Raw genomic sequence first — 6,684 nt, 5'->3', positions numbered from 1 at the left:
TCGGGAATACCGCATCCGAACGGGAGCCAAGCGGTGCTACCGCACGTAAGCGGAGTATTTACGCCAAACAACCCACTATGAAGTATCTTCTGCAATACATCACATGACCCACTTATTCAATTACCTATCCTCATAAAAAACAGCTTATTTGGAATTGGAATCAATTAGATTCCAATATATCCTTACAAGCATGCCTAACACATGCATTGCACACATTAACCCTTACAGCAATGTAAGTGCAATGGTTTGTATTACACCCTGTGTAAAAGATTATAAACAATCTACACATATACTATTTAAAGTGCAAATAAAACCAACAACTGTGAACTTGCATAAATAATTTATTCAACCACACAATTAACATAACTAAAAAAAAATATAAAATTATAATTTAAAGAAGCAGATCTTTCAGGTCCTGCAGGTCTGCTTGAGCCAGCCACAGATGGTGCTCCAGTCGCAGGAGGGCCCCACGCACCCCCTCATCTGCCGGTGTGGTGTCATCTGTGGGCATGTCAAAGGGGCAAAAATTAGTCATGTTATTCTTGCATACATTTCACATACTGCGACATAAATTGCACAAATGCTTGGTGACATGTGTGTATATATATATATATATATATCTATGTAGAGCATGGGTCCTCAAACTGCGGCCCTCCAGATGTTGTGAAACTACAAATCCCAGCATGCCTTGCCACAGTTTTGCTATAAGGAAGTGTTAAAACTGTGGCAAGGCATGCCGGGATTTGTAGTTTCACAACATCTGGAGGGCCGCAGTTTGAGGACCCATGATGTAGAGAGATAGAGACACACATAGATAAATAGATATGACACATACATATATACATACATGCTAACTTATTTACTACATACTGTCTTTTTTGGCCTATACCCTTTACTCTGCAGAAGACATAACAGTCATATTGTTTATTCTCAGTCACAACCCACCCATGACTAACCAATGACAAGCAGGTCATGGCCTCCGTCAATAAGAACTTGTCACAATCTGCTCAGTCTAAGTTCAGTGATGGTTCGTGGCATGGGAGTAATGCAAATGTCAGGAATGCACAGTACACATCCTCAAAATCATAATTCTGTCTAAAGCAACCTACAATTCTGTGAGGGAAAAATAAAAATCAGAACTACAGGGGGTGTTTAGGTAGAGGAGGCTCCTGGGACACTGGCAACTTCTGACTCCATTCCAAGGTAGGCCGGGACATACTCCATTTATAGCATACATCCTAGAGTTTATAAATAACATTCACCAACAATATAGATTCCACTATTTGATGGGTCATAATCAACGCTTGCAGCAGGTGAATTTAATCCACAAATGATCCACTCATCCCTTTACGCCAGGATCCTGTTTAACTACAACGGTTATGTGGCAGTCAAAATGGAGCTCCAAGCCATCCCACAAACCGGTGTAATTCAGAGGTGTCCTGGATGAAAGGGATGCCTTGGACACCCCATCTAACCCGTACCTGTATCTGTAGCTACCCACTTTGGGGTCTATATGAATAGTATGGGAAAAATTTTTTTTATCACCAGTGCTACATAACAAATACCAGTACAACTACTTCATGAATGATGCATTATGTTAACATACCGATCTGCTGATCTTCCGGGGCCTGGCACGCCTCCTCCCCTTCATCATCCGAGTCCTCCGGGGCAACCGTGGCCTCCTCCGAACCCTCCTCCGCCAGCTCCTCTGCACCAACAACCTCCTCCTCCAACACCTCCTCCTCCTCCAACACCTCCTCCTCCTCCAACACCTCCTCCTCCTCCTCCTCCTCCTCCTCCTCCTCCACCACCACCACCTCCTCCTCCTCCGCCACCAACACCTCCTCCTCCGCAACCAACTCCGCTTCCACATCCTCCTCCACCACCTCCTCACGCACCTCCTCCTCCTCCACCACCATCTCCTCCTCCTCCACTTCCTCCTCCTCCACCATTGCCGCCACCTCCTCCTCCGGGTCTTGGGCCTCCTCCTGTGCCAGGGCAGCCTCCGCCTCTTCACGGGCCTGTTGTGCTTGGGCTCGTGCTGTGTGTTAGAAAAAAACATCATGGTCAATGTGGGGTCATTGGGGCACATGTATTAATCCATAACAAGACATACATGGAAGGGTGATAATGATGGCAAACGATGCAGGAAAGTAGGTCCTTACTGTTAATGGATTCCAAATTGTGACATTTAAATTAGTATGTGATTGGTAGTAATTTGTTCACACATTACAACCCAGGCATTTATCAATGTGTAACACATATTAGATCTGGCACATTGTATGCATCATAATCCTCAATGCTATGGCATTACATATAAAAGCCACATGACTGCATGTTAACCAGGAAGAAGCACACATAACAGTCTATGGACTTTTAAACCCATGGACACCCACTTATCATGAGACACATTTTATTGTTTATATATGCTATGTTGTAAGTGCGAAATTTCATAGCTAAAATACTCACATTCAGCAATTTCGCCCCTGAGTTGCTGAAGCAGCTGGGGCTGGCGCCTGCGGAGGTCCGACCACCGCCTCTCCAGCTGCCCGAGGGACCTCCGCACCCGAGTGCGGGCGTAAATTCGGCGCCCTGCCGCAGCATAGGCCCTCCGCTTATGCCTGTTGGTTATGAAGGGCCCTGCACGGCCCAGCCTTGTCTCCATGACGGAGACAAGAACCCTCAGCTCCGCATGTGTGAAGGGTTCTGCCCTTCGTGTCTCCGCCATGTTGACAATGGCATCTATCAACCAATCAGCTGGTGGCATTGGTTGATCACAGTTATTTGTGTTAATAACTTTATTGTTCATCTTTACATGAACAGCGTCTCTGCGCCAACACAAATGGTGACAAATTCGCTTGCCTTCCAAACAGTAGTGTTGATGTATGGCAATGAACAAATCTGATATATATAAAACACAGTGTGTATGCACTTAGCAAATCCAATGACGCCTCGCTCCGCCAAGCAACGCGTGCTATAGCTTAGCAACGCATAGCTGTACTTAGCATTATTTACTCTATGCATCTATGTGTATGCGTACATTTATGTGTAAAAGACACATACACACACTTGCAGGTATCCTGAGACCAGCATTATACAACAGCCCTGCCTGCCTGCCTGCCTGCCTGCTCCTTGAAATGTTGAAACATGTGAATAAATTCTAATATCATATATATAGATATATATATATATATATATATATATATCTGCAAACAAATCAGACATCAACACATGAAAAAATCCAAAACACATTACAGAATAAATCAATGTACTCACCAGTCATCAGGGATAGTATCAACTACAATAATGAAGATATAACAAACACATAAGATCCCTTTAACAAGGTATAATAATTAGCACCAATATTTAACTTCCCCCAAAACTAAGCACATATGATAAATATCTCCTATTTCTTTGCCATTAGGAGGGCAGGCTGGCTAATTTTCGTGTTGTAACACTGACAACTAACACACTGTACTTATTTGAAGGGGTGATTTGTACAATAATTGGTGTGTTCTGTCAACTCGATAACATGTACCTGAAGTATCTTTGCGCCACAGAGTCCCGCAGCTGGTATCCCCTCCGGCATTCAGGGGCGCGGGATGGGCGCATGGGCGGATCTTGCGGCTCAGATGGTACCTCCCACTCATCAAAGGGTATCTCACGCCGCACAGCAATGTTGTGGAAAAATATACACAGGCCCACGATCCTCGACACCATTTCAGGCGCATATTGTAAGTCACCACCAGTGCGGTGGAGCACTCTAAATCGACCTTTTAAAAGGCCAATTGAGCGCTCCACCACTTGCCTGGTGGCAACATGCGCCCGATTGAATGCCTCCTGTGGGCCCGGTGCTGGGTAGCTGTACGGCGTAAGTAGCCAGGGCGTACATGGGTAACCGGAGTCACCCAGAACCCACGCATCACGGCCTTCCAGCTCTTGGAGTCTATGCCATATCCCAGTTTGTCGGATGACATGAGAGTCATGGGCACTTCCGGGAAACTTCGAGTTGAAGGCGAGAATCTCCATGGATGGGCCACATACCACCATCACGTTCAGTGAGTGGAACAATTTGCGGTTCCTATATATCTTCTCACTTCGAGATGGAGGCACAAATGGTACATGGGTGCCATCCACAGCCCCTATCACATTAGGGAAGCCAGCAATTTGATGGAAGGCCTGCTGGCTTCTGCGCAGGGTCTCGGTGGCAAATGTCATGGCCATGAAGTGCCCTTTGCGCCTGAACATGGCCGACGTCACACGCCTCAGGATTCGGCAGAAGGCCGGCTGAGATATTCCAGCAAGTACTGCCACTACTTGTTGGAATGATCCTGAGGCGCAGAAATGCAACACCGCCAGCAGCTGTGTGTGAGGCGGAATTGCTGTCGTGATCCCGTGTAGAGGTTCCAGATCGCTCTGAATTAAGGTGAGCAGATCCAGAATTACATGTGGTGGTAACCGGTACCTAGTAAGTACCTCATCATCGGGCATAGCAAACAGAGTCACCCGTGTGCGATAGATTCTAGCACGTCCTGGCCTCCTTGGCCGACGAGTGGGGAGAGCCGCAAGTGCCCTTAGCCTCCTCTCCATGTAGCGCATAATAGCTTCAGCAACCTATAAAGAAATGAACATAAATACTGATGCACCTATGCACATAATGGCCATATCCCACTACAAATAGAATTGTAGCCTTCAATACGTACAATAGATGGCCGCCCCGTGAAATCCCGCAGATCCATTTGACTCTCTAATGATGACACAATAATATGAACTCAATACACACCGTCCAAAACACACAGATAAAGGTGTCAGCATTTTTTGGCGACATCATGTACTATGACACATTTCATCTATTGCTGGGACATGTTGTCCTGCAATAGATGAACCCACACAGGTTGAAGACCTGTGAGTGAAATAGTGAACATGTGACATGTTGCAATAATGATACACCACTTTGCTGGCCCAACAATCTGTAGTCAGTGAGGCAATGGTGCATACATTCATACACTTACATTGTTAATGGATATCATATCTACAAGGAGCATGGAAGAGCTTACCTTAGACCCTGACAAGTCCAGATCTGGAGACAAATGATTCTAGCAGGAAGTCACTATTTATAGGGCTCTCACATGTGTGGTCTATAACAGTAGAGATGAGTATTGCATGACTTGTGGGCTGGATTCTCTAAGGGATTGGGCTACTTTTAGCTTGCACTAAAACGCCACAATACCACAGTAGTCATGAATGAAATGTCATGTCATGCTAGCAAATAGCATGTGTATTGTGCAATAGTCACAGGTGTATCAGAAGATTCTATGCAATGTTAGCATTGGTGACCAGTATTTCATGTAGAACTTTCGCCAGGTTTTACACAATGGAATTTCCGCCACCGTATGCGGCGCGAAAAAACAGCGACGTACGCTCACGCACGGAACGCAGCTGCCGCTGATGTCCGCCAAACAGATTACACAAACAGTATATAAAGGTGTATTAGAAGGTGACAATGTTGTTGCTAACATGGCTGGATCCCAACCAGAGGTGGACCCAGTGCTGCAGCAACTATTTGACCAGATGGACTCCAGCACCACCTATGTGCCACTGCACATGCGGCCAGTGGGTAATGAGGAGGCTGCTGCCCCTTCTACAGCAGGGGAACCTGCACCTGACCATTCTACAGCAGGGCAACCTACACCTGGCCCTTCTGCAGCAGGCCAACCTGCAGCTGGCTCATATCCACCATCAGCAGAATTGTTTGGAACACAACAGGGGACTTCACAAGGTAGTACCATGGCCAGCACTTCAAGTGCAGCGACTGGTGCCAGGGGGCGTGGCCAGGGACGTGGCAAGGGGCGAGCCAGTGCAACAGCGGAACCACCCAAAAAAAATAAGGCATATGAAGCACAGGAGCTGGCCATCCTGGTTCCCCGAGCACGTGATTGGATAGAGTGTCCATCCGAGAAGCTGACACACACACGCAGATGGAAGATTTGGGAACAGATAACGGCAGAGATTAATGAAGTAGCGCCACAAGTTCGTGAGACGGACCATGTGAAGAAGAGGCAAGTTGTTTTGTGATACATGTGGCCAGTAATAGCCAAGTAATGATTGAATTGATGCTTAGATGCATTTAGCAAATGGGCCGTGAGGTTGTTACGATACACATACATTATTGCCATGTTATTTCGTTGAGAGTTAGAGTAGGGTGATTGTGAATGTGTATTGTAACGGTTGATATCCTAGTTGCATGTAATATTATATATGGGACATTAATCACATGTTGTAATATGTAGCACAGAGCAATGGCTGCAACAGCTAACATTGGGAGTGACATGTATTAATATGTCAACTTACATTGCAGGTGGCAGGACTTCAAAACCAACCTGAAGAGGAAGCTGACCAAGCGGTGGGACCACAGCCAGACATCTGGGGCCGGCCCCATGCCATCAGGGCTAGAGCTCACCCCCCTGGAGGTGATGGCCGAGAGCTGTATATCAGTTGAGGAGATCAGGGGGGTGAGCACGATGGATAGCGAGGCCCCAGCTGAAGTTTTTGCGTCTTTTCTGGAAGGTAAATATTGGTCATGCCATAAACTTGTGCAAGTAATTATCGTAGAATGTCTACTAATTGTGTTTATCTTTTCCCACAGACACCCCACCGCTTGGTGACGACTCTGTTCAGGAGGTG

General features: G+C 46.3%; 1 long non-coding RNA gene across 1 annotated transcript; it reads right to left on the bottom strand.

Moving 5' to 3' along the window:
• Nucleotides 1–323: 323 nt before the first annotated feature.
• Nucleotides 324–1,725, bottom strand: LOC146079573 (uncharacterized). The gene is made up of 2 exons (XR_014474619.1): nt 1,607–1,725; nt 324–501 (listed from the first exon to the last, which is right to left on the bottom strand). It is a non-coding gene; the product is annotated as an uncharacterized LOC146079573 (long non-coding RNA).
• Between the last annotated feature and the right edge of the window lie 4,959 nt (nt 1,726–6,684).

Source organism: Crinia signifera, chromosome 5 (genome assembly GCF_055691185.1).
Source record: "Crinia signifera chromosome 5, ASM5569118v1, whole genome shotgun sequence".
Taxonomy (NCBI): Eukaryota; Metazoa; Chordata; class Amphibia; order Anura; family Myobatrachidae; genus Crinia; species Crinia signifera.
Note: the sequence above shows the minus strand (reverse complement) of the source record. Positions and strands in the feature narration are given on the sequence as shown.